General features: G+C 48.4%; 1 protein-coding gene across 1 annotated transcript in view; it reads right to left on the reverse strand.

Moving 5' to 3' along the window:
• Window positions 1-13003, reverse strand: part of Hhat (hedgehog acyltransferase) — a 210733-nt gene extending 197730 nt beyond the window's left edge. Inside the window, exon 1 of the mRNA XM_050148277.1 lies at window positions 12039-13003. The gene's annotated coding sequence lies outside the window, so the exon portion shown is untranslated. The remainder of the gene's footprint in view (window positions 1-12038) is intronic.
• Between the last annotated feature and the right edge of the window lie 1818 nt (window positions 13004-14821).

Consider the following 14821-nt stretch of genomic DNA (forward strand, 5'->3'; position numbering starts at 1 on the left):
AAGTAAAGCTTGCCTAAAGATCAGAGAGTAAAGCAGCCCCACTGGTCAGCCTTACAGACCTGGCAATGGTGGCACGCACCTTTAATCCTAATAACCACGCTAGTTTGCCATAGAAACCGGCAGTAGTGGTGCACGCCTTTAATCCCAGCCCTAAAGAGGAATAGAAGATGGGAGGAGACAGCCCTCAGAGACAGTCTCATTCTGAGGACTCCTGGAGGCGGGATCACCATTTCAGACTGATGTAGAGGTAAGAGCCAAAGCTGGTTGCTTTGCTTTTCTGTCTTTCATGTTGAACCCCGATTTCTGTCTCTGGATTTTGATTAATCATGCTACAAAAGCTCACGTAACAGGAAAGCACAGATAACCCCCTCCTCCTCTTCTTCATCCTCCTCCTCTTCTTTCTCCTCCTCTTCCTCCTGTCTCTTCTCTTCCTCTTCCCTTTGTTGCTCCTCCTGTACACACTCGGCCTCCCTTCTCACAAAGGAACTGGATTTTTATATGGACACATGAATTCTACACACAACACCATGCTTATCCCCTCATGCATAGGGAGGGTGAGGCTGTGGGTAACCTCCTCTTTTCCTCCCTTTCATGCTGACCAAAACTGAGACAGACCATGGAAAATAAGGTAGAAGGCACCCCAGTCCGTGACTGCACAGACCCCCTCACCCCAAAGCTACCCTGACCACACCTAGCTAACCTGTGACAAGAAACAGAACACACGTCTTGGCTGGCAAGTTTCCAGTAGGCCAGCACTCTCTGTCATGAAGGCTGAGTCTACATTCCAACAGAAAAGGTAACAGAAAGTTGAGTCCTAAATTCTGCAAATTAGGGCTGGAGAGATGGCTCATAGGTTAAGAGCACTGGCTGCATCTTCCAGAGGTTTTGAGTGTAATTCCCAGCAAGCACATGGTGGCTCACAACCATCTGTAATGAGATCTGATGCCCTCTTCTGGCATGCAAGCATACATAACACTGTGTGTGTGTGTGTGTGTGTATAATTGTTTTTTTAATAATTCTGCAAATTAAATGACCCCAAGTGTCCCCAAGCAATAAAGCACTAACTAACTTTAAGCCCTTTTATACAAGCACCTTAAACACATGTTATGTTAGACACCAAATTAAATGATACAAACTCTTAAGTCCCAAGCAAACACTTCTAATCAGGAGCAGTAAAGTTAAAAGCAGGATTTCACTCTCCCACTCTGTTTCCCTGGTGGCCCAGTGAGGTCGGGAGGGCAGAGGAGGGAAGCCCTTTGTGGATGACAATGTGACAATGCCTCACAGCCTGAAAAGCGATCACTCTATCATACATTTGTGGAGTCTCAGAAGGTCATAGTCATGGAAACAAGTGGTAAAGCCATAGTGGCCAAGTCCTGGGGTGAGCGATCCAAAGTCCCCCTCTCAATCAAGTGGGTTAAGACAGTGTACAAGGTAATGGCTCTGTGGTTGCCTGGATTTACTACGTCACCAAGGATGCTCACATGCAAACATCACAATACATCAAACAGACATCATTCTCTAAGTCAAAATGAACCACCGTACCCTAGACCAAACCCAGGTCCACCCCTGCTTCCTTCTACCACCAAGGTTGGCCCCAGGCAGGCTAGTACAGAGAACCCCTTTTCCTCAGAGCCTGACTTGGAACCTGATACACACAAATTCCTTCCAGACTTCCAGGAGACAGGAAGGAAAGGCCATCTGGGCCCTTGTGAGGCATGGACACAGAGCCAATGTCCCTTCACCCAGCAACCCTATGGGTGTGACCAAGACCTTGCCCAGGGAGGGTAGTCTGGTTTCTCCTGTGAGCAATGATGGCCTCTGCTCTCTCAAGGACCCTGATTTCATACATTTCACCTTGCTTTACTACTGCCATATCCTAGACAGAGTTTCCAAAATCCTGTAGGAACAGAGGGGCCATCTTTACTGCAATGGAAGGGAATTTGCTGTTGGTATGTTAGCATGCCTCCTACCACTGAAGACCGAGGTTACACTGGACACCTGCCTCATCTCATGGAGAATTGGGGAATTGGGAAGTACTCCTAAACATATATAATTGAACATAATCTTGTATGTCAAAGGAAGGCACTAGAAGACCTACTTTTTCCAAGATACTCTGATGTGGGATTTCCCCTCTGTATGCTGTGAATATCATTGGTTAACAAAGAAACTGGTTTGGCCTGATAGGGTAGAGCAGAGCTAGGTGGGGAAAACTAAACTGAATGCTGGGAGAAAGGAGGCGGAGTCAGAAAGAAGCTATGGAGCTGAAACTTTGCTGGTAGGCCACGACCTCGTGGTGATACACAGAATAATGGAGATGGATTAAATTAAGATATAAGAGTTAGCCAATAAGAAGCTAGAGTTAATGGGCCAAGCGATGATTTAAATAATACAGTTTTTGTGTGATTATTTCAGGGCTGAGCTGCCAAGCAGCCGGGAAACAAGCAGCCTCCTTACAACAATACTTTATCTCTTTTTAATATTTATTTATTTATTCTACATCCTGACCTCAGTTTCCCCTCTTCTCTCCTCCAAGTTCTAAAAGATACTCTATCTTGAGTAATGCCTCTGCATGAAGGGTTTACACCTGGAGAAGTACAGGGCTCATTTTTATAACATTGTTTGCTGTATTATAATTGCATATTATCTTAGCTGTATTATACATTGGGTGCTCAGACACACTGACACGTAGTATTAATCATTATCAGAAAAGCAGTAGGACTGTCTCCTCCATCACATCTCAGACTTGGATCTGGTCCCTACAGCTTCCATCCGACAGTTCAGGGACAACCGCCAGCACCCGACCCTGCTAGAAGTCACCACTCTGCCAAGTGCTGGTTCAACAACATGGGAAGGTAGCCAGGTCCCAGCTACAGCTCCTCATGAGGCTGGTGAATGAGTTATGTGCAAACTGCCCAGAGCCAGCCCTAAGCACTCAATAAAACATAGGAAGCTACTAGCTGGTGAATTAAATGCATTGCGAGCCTACCTACCTGTGGCCCAAAGTGGGAGAAATCCAACTTGGAACATCTAGGCTGGTCACAGCCATCCAACCTGCTCCTACTTCCCTTCCAGCAATCGGCAGCCCTCAAGTCTTCTTTGGGGTCATTCTTCTTCCTTTTCCCATGCTCAGCCAGGGGCTCCCACCCTTGGGCAGCATGGAAATAGACTTGGGGGATCAGCTGGAAGCTTTCTTCCTAGGGTTTCTTCCCTGCCTCATCTTATCCCACGGGAATTGTGCTTGAATACCTCCTCAAAGCCACAAAATCTACATGGAGACAACGACAAACCCTTCGTAGCAGATCTTCCCTCCATCTCTCTTTTCAGCCCTTGCCCATTTCTCATAGGTCCTTGATGTAGGCAAACCACAACCACACATGAACACGTCAGCCCTTGTCCATATATCATAGGTCCTAGGAGGACCACGACCACATATGAATATATGTGCATGCACATGCACACACATACACACTTCTTTCATTATTTATTTGCAGCAGCTACCTCTTTGGAAGAGAGATGGAAAGGAAGGGTGAAATGGTTAATTTATATAGAGAGCTGGGCAGTAAGAAGCCTGAGCCATTGGCCAAACAGTGTGTAAATAATACAAGTTTCTAAAAAGAAAAAAAATAATACAAGTTTCTGTGTGATTACTCAGGATGGGGAGGCCAGGAAGTGAAAGCACAGCCTCCAGCTACATCTACATGCACCACGGCTGTGAGTTCCATAAAGCACAGACATGCACCATGGCTGTGAGCTCCGTAAAGCACAGACATGCACCACGGCTGTGAGTTCTGTGGAGCACAGACACGCACCACGGCTGTGAGTTCTGCGGAGCACAGACATGCACCACGGCTGTGGGTTCTGCAGAGCACAGACATGCACCACGGCTGTGAGTTCTGTGGAGCACAGACACGTACCACGGCTGTGAGCTCCGTAGAGCACAGACATGCACCATGGCTGTGAGTTCTGTGGAGCACAGACATGCACCACGGCTGTGAGTTCTGTGGAGCACAGACATGCACCACGGCTGTGAGCTAGTCCCTGCGCTTTGTGGCCATCGTTGCATTACTTAACACAAGTACTCCGAGACAGTTAATCTAGGGACTGAGCCAACTAAGGGACAAGGTGGGGGGAGTGCGACGTTTGGACGCACGGGACACAAGGAGAGGCGATGTCCTCTGTGAGTGGAGCCAGACAGCACAGGGCCTTTCCACACCACTCTAAAGTGTTCCTTCACGGAACTTTCCACTTAATGGTTTTGGACCACAGCCAGACACAGGTGATTCTGTGTGACAGGTTACACTGAATAGTTAAGTATCTGAAAGTTCACAAGAATCCTATAACACTGTCCATGGGCAGGGAGGCCTACCGTTCAGGACCTCAATGGGAAGTGGAGACCTAGTGCTGAAACCAAATCACAAACGTGGGGGACATTTAAGTTCTAGCAAACTAGTTCAGGCCTCTGTGGTGGGCTGGGGGTCAGTCCAAAGCTGCAGGCCCAGGGTCCCAACCACATTATTAACAAGAGCGTGAAGTGAAGGCAGGAGAAAAACAGGAAATCGACTTCATATCACATACTGGAAAGAAGAGGACGAAGGTTGATAATTTTTTAAAGTATCTGGGGTTCATTAAACCAAGAGACCCACACCCATAGGAAAAAATCTTAACCACAAAATGTTGAGAGCTCTGCCAAAGGCGTCTCTGTGCTTGAACGACTTCCTCCACTCTGTCGCTTAACACCCGACTCACCGATGCTGAGGGAGAAACAGGGATCCCCACAGGGACAGACAGCAGACAGCAGTGTGTGTGTGTGTGTGTGTGTGTGTGAGAGAGAGAGAGAGAGAGAGAGAGAGAGAGAGAGAGAGAGAGAAAGAATGTGGGCGAGTGTACGTGTATGAATGAGTGTATGTGTGTGTGAGTGAGTGTGAGAGTATATGGGGTGCCTTGTGCACAGCGGCTGTGTATGTATACACCCTCATGTAGAAGTCAGAGGGCAGAACTGGGTGATTTCCTCAATTACTCTCCTTATTTTCTGAGACAGGGTCTCTTGCTAAACCTAGAGATTACCAAATTTCACCCAATTTGCCTACCTGGCAGTGAGCTCCAGGAATCCTCCTGTCTCCACTTCCCCCAGTACTGGGATTCCAGGCACATGCCACTGTCCCTGCCTTTTTCTTTTCTTTCTTTCTTTTTTTTTTTAAAAAAAGATTTATTTATTTATTTATGTATGCAATGTTCTGTCTATCTGTATGCTTGCAGGCCAGGAGAGGGCACCAGATCTCATTACAGATGGCTGTGAGCCACCACGTGGTTGCTGGGAATTGAACTCAGGACCTCTGGAAGAGAAGCCAGTGCTCTTAACCTCTGAGCCACAAACACTGACTGGTGTTGGAGATCTGGACTCAGGGCCTCAGGCTTGTGTGGCATGTGTTTCACTAAATGAACCGTCTCCGCTTTCCATGTCTAACATGAAAGTATTCCTTTGTATGGCTTTTCTACTGTTTCTGTGTAGAAAATGCAGTCACAAGTATTAATTCTCCCCATAATTACAATCTTAAGGGTGTCTTCATCTACTACAGAGAAAACCAAGCCCAGAAAGGTTAGGAAACACACCCAGTGTCACCCAGCTGAGCAGCAAAGCTGATTCTGACACATCAACCTGATTGCCTAGCTTTCCCTCGGCAGCCTCACTTTTTCACAGGTAATAGATTCTATTTTTTCCCGATAATCTATACAGAAATAAGTCTCTCCGAGTGATAAAAGATGGTATAAGCTCTCTAAATGTAAATACATTTAAATTTAGGTATAATTGGGCTGGAGAGATGGCTTAGAGCTTAAGAGCACTGGCTGCTCTTCCAGAGGTCCTGAGTTCAATTCCCAGCGACTACATGGTGGCTCACAACCATATGTAATGAGATCTGGTGCCCTCTTCTGACGTGCAGACAGAACACTGTATATATAATAAATAAATAAATGTTTAAAAAAAATTTAGGTATAATTTTAGATACTTCCTAAGGAAACCTGAAAGCCAGCTAGCTGTAACTAAAACATACAAGAGTCTACCTTGTCCATTCTTCCGGAGACTCGTGACAGAGGGCTGAGTGAGGCTGCTAACTTGTGTGTCTGAGAGTTGGAAGACCACAGAGAGGAAGGCCGAGAAGAGTGGAATTTCAGGAGAGATGAGCACTCCAGAAGCCACAGTGATAAAGCAAACAGAAGGCATATGGCTGGGACAGCTGCAGCTTTGAGGTGGGAGGCAGTAGAGCAACTCAGGGCCTCTGCTTCTTCTGAGATCCAGCTGGATGGAACGGTCTCCCCTCAGAAACCAAAGTCCAGATTCATGCTGACCCCTCCAAGGCCCACCAACAGGTCTCACTCTTTGGGCCACATCCTATAAAGGGAGCCCCTCCTCCAAACCTAGGGCCACCACAACATGCAGGGGGTGATGGACCAACAGCAGGTGACCCCAGGACTCAACAGAAAGTGCTTTAACACAGACCAAGGCAGCAGGATGCACCAGTTCCCAGCTCAACAACCCCCACCCTCTCCACGGTGAGCTTTGAATAGGATCCTATGTGATGGCAGTAGTGTGGTTCTGCTGACATCACCCTGGGGTCACCCGTGTGACTGGAGTCATTGTGAAGATCAGCCTATGGAGGGCAGATGTTGGCTTACCTATATCTGCCGTGGGATCATGCTCTTGTACTTTGTAAGGATTTGTCACCCGTATCGGTTTAATAAAACGCTGATTGTCCCTTAGCCAGGCAGGAAATCAAGGGCGACCAAAATAAGAGAATTCTTGTAAGAGGAAAGGCAGAGACACAGTCATCAACTATATGCTGAGGAAGCAAGATGAGAATGCCTTACTGAGAAAAGGTACCAAGCCACGTGGCTAAACATAGATAAGAATTTTGGGTTAATTTAAGTTGTGAGAGCTAGTTAGTAATAAGCACGAGCAATAGGCCAAACAGTTTATAATTAATATAAGCCCCTGTGTGTTTACTTGGGACTAAATGACTGTGGGACCATGCGGGACAGAAACTTCTGTCTACATACATTTTTCTGTGTTAGCAGAGGCTGACTGCCTCGATCCTCCCTCATGTAGGTGGTATGCCCCCTGCAGGGTAAAGGTGGAGTTGCAGGCAGTTGTAAGGCACTCTGTGGGAATGCTGGGAACCCAGCTGTGGTCCTCTAGAAGAGCAATGTTTGCTCTTGAGTACTGAGCTGTCTCTCCCACCCCTGGAGCAAGCGAGCAAGCTGGGGTTTTTTTTTTAAGCCAATTGTTATTCACTTTAAAAAAAAAATCAAACCAGAATAAAATTAATCCCAAAGCAAAATTTTATGTTCAGCCCTCAATTTAGCATTCCCTGACTTCCACACCACCCCAATCCTATCATCAAACATAACCCTAAGTCGTTTTATATGAGCGATAAAGACCAGCAAAAGGGAATCAACTTTACAAGTCCCTAATTCAACAAAGAATACTGATTTGATATTGCATTTCCCCCCTTGACAGATCTCAAGCTCTCTTGAGGCCTTTTAATCACCAATAATGTGCCCTCTACATTTCAGACTTCCCAGATTAGAGAAATCTGAATGAACCAAATTTCTCTTACAGCAGAACACTTTACATATTTTTTTAATTAAAGTATGCTTTTTAAAATGTGGGCTTTTAAGACATGGACTTGCTGGTAAGGTCAGGATGTACTCTGCCCTAACTCACTCCATGTTGTTTAAAACTACTTTTTCCAGGCCAGTGCCTCATCCTGAACTCCGTTTATGAGCAGCTTTGGCTCCATTAGAGAAGGATGATTCTGACCCCTTTGTTGTGCCCATAAATGCCACCATTTGGCCAGCACAGACTGATAACTTATTTCTAAAGGTGGAAAGGTGCCACCCTATACATTTATCAAAGCACGCTGGGGTCACATTAGCATATTAAAATCATATTAGGAAACTTAGACCAAGAACTTACCAAGCACATTGAGCAGAGCAGAGACAAGGGTGCAATCCTCCCCTGGGCCCAGAGAAGAAGAGCTCACCCAATATTTCAACATCAATGGCCCTGCCAAGCTGTCATCTCTGTTGTCCCAGAGGCTTCAGCTTGGGTCTGTCCTCGCAGCTGACTTAGGCCCTACTCAGATTGCTGTCTCTCCACCCTTTTGTCTGCCCGTCCATCCTCCCGTCCCTTTGGAGCTGGCTCTGCTCTTCATCTCTAAGTCCTTCCCTCGTTTCTGTAGCTCCACTCTAGCAGACGGGTCATTACCTAGGGTCCTTATTAGCCGCTGCTCACCTACAGTGAGACGCCTTTGAAGGTCTGTGCACTGGGCTACAGCTGCCTGAACCCCTGTGGGTGCGCTGTAGTCTACATACAAATGCACAGAGACAGCAGTCCTGTGTAGGAGTGTCGGCTGCTGGCTCTTACTGTGACACTCTCCCCCCCCCCCTGCCAAGGATCTAAGAAAGGGTTCTCCTCTGCCACATGGGCTCTGACTCTTTTCAGAGGCCCTGCCATTCTGTCTCTCTCTGAACCTCCTTGGTGCCCTTCTGTTGGCCCATGGCATTAATATCTCCTCCAGTAAACCCTTCAAGTAATCTGTCAGTGTTTTCTCAAACTACCCACGTCATCCAACACCTAATAGACAGACAGACAGACTGACTGACTGATTTACTGTGTGCTGTGTAATTTGTGATCTGAGGATTAATTAAGCCAGTAATTAAGATCCAAATGAAAGAATCTGTGTCTGCCTCAACCAGCGATCAAGAAATCAGAACTAATGGAGAATTGCAGCCAATGAAAATGGCACTGGTTGTGAATTTATCATTATTTAGCAAATTCTGACAGTATGGAAAGACACAAATGTGCCCATCACTATTTCTAATGGCACACTAATGACACTCGCCTAATTACCTCTGTGATAAAACCGACATGTCCAATCAGCCTCGTGGCTAATTGCACCAGACTGATCCCTAGTCCAGTCTCTGCCTCCACAGGTCCGTTTGTGTCCAGTTTGGAACTTCACCGTCACACATTAACCTTGTATCCTCTTCTCTGTTTCATTGTCTCAGCTCCCAGACTGCAGAGGGTACCACTGTATAAACTCCTAGACTACATTCACCCCTCCCCCTGTTGACAAAGAGCTGTTTCCAGCCAGGGGCTACCAGGAAGGCATTTAAGTAGCGCTTTTGACACACGCATATGCCTCTCTGCTACTCTAAGAATGGGACAGCAGCCATAGGAGCTGTGTGCATAAATGCATGCAAATGGTGTCTCAGTTTCTCGGGGCTGCTCAGCTCTTCTGTTTTCCCGTCTTTTCACTTGAAAACCTGGGAAACCTCATCTGAATTTCCCACTGCATTGGCATGATAAGGTTTCAGCAGAGCATCCTCGGGTCGTCTCAGGGCATGGGCTAAGCTGCAGTAACCCTTTTCCTTCCCTGACACTAGCGTTGAGGTTGGATGAGAAATGTCCCCCACAGGCTCATTGTTTGAACACAAGGTGCCCGATTGGAGGTCAGAGAACCTTCAGGAAATGGAGCCTGCAGCAAGCCCTCATTGCCAGGATGGACCATGAGCCAAAACTACTCTCTCCTGTCTAAGTGGTTTCTGACATGTATTTTGGTCACAGTGACAAAAAGAAAAGAAACCCTGATACACACACACTTGCTCACCATCACTGAAAGGAGAGAGGCTGCGGTACGCCATAGACACATCCACGACACATCCACTCTGAGTGGGATATTCTGCAAGTGCCACTCACAGAGGGAGCACGGGGCGGATGGGGTGCAGGGGAGAAGGGGGTGTAGGGGGAAGGGGTGTGGAGGGATGGAGGGGATGGAGAGGTGAGAGTGAACAATCCAGCAGTTTTCTGCTAGGAAGCTCTTCCCACCAGAATGACTGTGACCTTGAGCACAGGAGACTCTTAAGACTAACAGAGGTCAGAAGACACTGAGTGGCCAAAACTGCTTTAGCCACAGGGGTCCACATCTACCTCCCTGAGCTTGGCAGCTGCTGTTAGAGGATTCCAAGTTCCAAGCCAGCCTGTGCTACACAGTGAGACACTGATGCAAACCAACAAGCAAACCCATTAATCAATCTAATAACCACAAGAACAAACAATTTAGAAGGAAAACCACCTCTTAGCAAACTGTCACCCGAGGTCACCTGAGGTCACAGCCCTCTGCTCCAGGGGTTGCACTGGGAGAGCCCAGGGGGCTGTGGACTCACACATACATTTATTTCTATTTTCATTTGTCACTACATGAAAAAAAATCAGTCTTTCATTTGACTGTTGTTTTGTTTGGTTCCAGACAGTTTCTCTGGGTAGCCCAGGCTGTTCTGGAACTCACCAGGCTTGACCTTGAACTCAGAGACCCACCTGTACTGCCTCCTGAGTGCTGGGAAGCGAGGGCTATACACTTGCCACGTGTCTGATGAAGCTTGTCCAGAGACTCAACACACACAGTCATTCCACCGCTGCCCTAAGTCCACGGAGCATGGGGGGGTTCACCCTCAAAGGGAGGGGTTAACTGCTTCAGACCACATTGTTATTTCGTCATTTAAGGCCACTAATAAAGAATATTGTATAAATTTGAGTTTTAATAGCATTTTGATGATTGTTTCAATATTATAAGCCCTGTGTTTTTATGTCTTTTACTTATTTTTATGTGTTCTGATTTGTTTCTTAAGACAGGATCTAGTGTAGCCATGGCTGGCCTTGACCTCTCGATCCCCCTGGCCTCATACAGCACCATCCAGCGGTCTCTTCACACTTTTAAACAGTCTCCAAGAAGGTTCATGGCAAGGACCAAGGATTGTATTCCCCCAGTCTGGGCTACAATAACTGATACCCGTTGCATGGACATCCTGGCAACAGTCAACCAGGGCTCTGACCTCCCCCTGGGCTGGCCCAAACCCCAGTCCTAGCACAGGCTAGTCAGCGGGGTGGGCAGCCTTGAACCCTCTCCTCTGAGGAGGAGAAAAACAGACTGTCTCTACAGGCAGCTGCCAGACCCACACGTTCACTTAAATTATTTACTGCGCCTCTCAGGTCAGAACTGTCTTTAGCCAACACTTAATGGATTCATCATATGGAGAGGGAAGGTGGAACATGAAGAACAGAAACGGGAAGAGAACGGGATTCTTGGGCCAAAGTAAGAGACCCCACCCCTTTAATGTATCCCACAGCACTGAAGCTGTGCTTCGCTCTAAGAACGAAGATGCCACACTGCAAGGGGCAGGCACGCAGCAGTCTCCCCCCCCCCCACGTGGAAGGCTGGTTCAAAAGCGGCCTCCCTCCCTCAACAGCTGTGTGCACCTGGATCCTGGAAGGTGTCTCCCAGTCTTGCCACTAAACAGATGAGGGAAACTGAGTCCAGTGAGTAGAAAGTGAAAGAAATCTCTAAATTAGGAACGAGGCTCATTGGTTAAACACAGGCTTGAGGACCCAAATTCAGATCCTGTATGCACAGAAAATGCCCCGGGGACTGTAATCCCTGCCTTCTCCAGGGGCCCAGCCTGGGTTTGATTGAGAGACCCTGCCTCACTTTACGTTTGGGTCCCCTGCGCACAAGGACGCACATGCACACCACACACGTGAAAATAGAAATCTCTGTGCTGAGCCGGGCCGGGCCGCAACGGCCACACCGGCGCCCTCTCCTGCACAGAGCGGCTGGGTTTGCGGTTCCCGAACTCCGCGCCTTTGTGTCGCCGCCCTAGGGCGCGAGGACACGGGAAGCGGAAGCGCCGCTGTTTTCTCCCCCACGTCAGCGGCGAGTCTCCCACGACCTGCTGCGGCACCCCGGCCAGCCCTCTGCCTCCGCGCCGGTGAAGTAGTGGCGGCCTCTGCAACCGCAGATCTCCGGCGCCCCCTCCAGCTCCACGCGAGCCCTCCCGCCTGCTCTACGCGCGAGCCCGCCGACACCTCCCCCACACGCGCGCCCTCGCGCCCCCTCCCCGCTCTACACGCGCGCCCTCCGATTCCCCACGAGCGCCCGGCCACACCGCCTGCCCGGCCTGTCTAGCGCTGGCGAAGTCACCTGAGTCTCAGCAGGCAGAGCTGGGCGCCCAGGGAAGTAGGCGTCCCCAGCCCCCGCCGTGCGGAGCCGCGGCCGGGGAAGGACTCGCGAGCGCTGCGCGGGTCGGAGGCCAGGCCGCGGGGGGTGAGCGGCTGGCTCTGGGACGCCGCGCCCGGGTTCTCGGACACCGGATTGGCCGGCGCTCTGCACATTTACCGGAGCAAAATCCACGCAGATCCCGCCAGAACCTCAGGCTTCTTGATTTTTCCCCGTCCCAAAAGTACTGAGTATGGGGTGGGGGGCTGTGCGGCCTGCTCTGCAATAGGAAGATAACTAGGCCTGTGAAGGGCTTTTAGCAGTCATGGGTAGAGTCGGGGGAAATCTCTGGAAGTTCTAGCCTTGCACTCCATGAGACCAAAACCATCCTCAGTCCCACCTTCCCCGGCACCAGCTAAAACAGCCGTGCCAGGAGCGAGTGCCAAGTTGCACAAATTAAAACACAGGGTGCCCAGTTAATACTGAGTTCCCGTGAACGGTGGGTACTTCCTTGTTATTATATGGCCTGTGTCGTATGGGGTCATACTTTTTTTAAGTTCCTGAGCGCTGGGGAGATGTGGCTCAGTAGGTAAGACGCTTGCTCTGCATGAGAATCTGAGTTTAATCCCCACACCCAAGTGAAGAGCCTGGTGTGGCGAGAGTGGCCGCATCATTGAAAGTAGAGGTTCAAGCAGAACCCCGGACCCTGGCCAGCCAGCTTAACCTAAACAGAAAGCCTCCGGTTCAGCTAGAGACCCTGAGCCAAGGAAACAGGGTGAGGAAAGAGGAAGATGTGGAAGTCTCGCTCTGGCCCTTCCAAGAGCACTCAGCAAGCATACAGTACTCGTGTCCTGTTTATCCGTAGGTGTCTTGGTGTCTGGCCACTGTAATGAATCCCAGGGTTTGGCAAGGAAGGTGGCAAAGTGTGAACTCTGTTCAGGAACAGTCAGACCAAGACTGTGTGTGTGTGTGTGTGTGTGTGTGTGTGTGTGTGTGTATAAGGGGGGGGGGGACTCCCATGTTTTTAAATGACCTCTGTGGCTACTAGGGTGGGTTTGTCATCATTTATACCCAGACCATTCTTAAAAGTGCACAGTGTTCGTCTGAAGATACAAAATAAAGACATCAGTTTAAGAGAAAACGCCCAAGATTTAAGCATTGCCAGAGAAACAGCACAGTGGTGGGGCCTTGCCTCACCTGGGGAAGACCCCCCCCCCAGAAAAAGTTTAAGCAACAAACTGAAGAATGCCTTTGTATGAATATGCAAAGTGTTTCTTTTTATTACACATAGATTTAATACAGTTGATGAAAGCGTTAGAATTCAGTTGCAGACAGACAGGAGACTTAAGTGTAACAATGCATTGTGGTATAATTATGTTACATTCTAAGGGACTGGAAACTTGGCTGGGCCTCACAGCCTAAACTAATACTATACACTGAGATCACTTAACACTGCTAGCCTACTGTGTACTCAGCCTCTTTGTCTAACCCGCCTTTAAGAGAACAATGTAACAATCAACTAGTGGCCTCCGTGTGTTAAAGCCTGGCAAGTGTGTGGTCTGAAGGACCAAGGAGAACTGCCTGATGTGTTAGCTCTTCCATCAGTTACCTGAGAAAGACTATTTAAAGTAGCATTGAGACTCTGGATTTCAGTCCACAGTCACTCAGGGACTTGGTTCTGTGGAGCAAGACAGAATAGCAAGGTGGGCAGCAAATGGTAGAACAAACTGGAAAACCTCATGGTGGACAAGAGGTACTGGGGGGGGGCAGAGACTGGAACAAAATGATAGGGACACAAGGACATGTCCCTGCGACTGACTTCTGCATGCTGGGTCCCATGGGTTAAACTTTCAAGCAGCTGGAGATCAAACCTTGAACACCCGAGCCTGTGGGGCCAATTCCTACAGGAAGCAGAAATGAGTGAGCAGTAGACCATAAGCAACTGTGCTAGAACAGTCAGAATCCTCCAGGCACTTCACCCTTTAACAGGCTGTTGGTTCTGTTCACAGGGATAAATATAATGGGGCTAGTATCATGGAGAAAACACTTTCCAGATTTACTGAAGTGTAATCGACAAAACAGTATTCTCTAAGGGGTACAACTTGAAGCCTTGATACATAGACACATTATTAAATGATCACCATAGTCAAGATGATTAACATCTATCATCTTGCAGTAACTGTTGTGTGTGCTTGTGCGTGTACGTGTGATACTTAAGATCCACCCCAGGAGATTTCAAGTCTATACTATTTTTCATTGGTTTGTTTATTTCACTTTTTTTTGAGACCCCAGACTGACTTCAAACCTTGAACTCTTGATCCTCCTGTCCCCACCTCCCGAGGGCTGAGGTTATAGGCAGGCACCACCACACCAGGATAAAAGTACATTATGAGCTACAGTCACCTTGTGAGACAGTTTATCTTAAACTGCCCAGCTGCTCTATTCTGTCTCTTGCTGTTGGCCCCAAGATCTGCACATCTTTAGAGACTGTTCTGACTGGGGTGACCAGGGAATGAAGAAACGGCAGACATACAGACACGTGTACAGAAAAGCTGGGGTTGAGCGGACCACGCGCTGTATCGGAAATGTGCCAGTGGACCCAGAACTCAATGTGGTTATTATCTACCACGAAGTGAGGTTTACTGTGTACAGCAGAATGAGGAGGCGGATTAGCTCATTCGGGTAGGAGGTCTCTGGAAGGAGCATTCTCGGGCTGTAGATATCCTGGAGGAGGTAGCTGTGGGTGAGAGTTTCTGCATTCATTTCGA

This window comes from Alexandromys fortis, unplaced genomic scaffold (assembly GCF_014885135.2).
Source record: "Alexandromys fortis isolate MF-2015 unplaced genomic scaffold, M_Fortis_MF-2015_v1.1 scaffold_62, whole genome shotgun sequence".
Classification (NCBI taxonomy): Eukaryota; Metazoa; Chordata; class Mammalia; order Rodentia; family Cricetidae; genus Alexandromys; species Alexandromys fortis.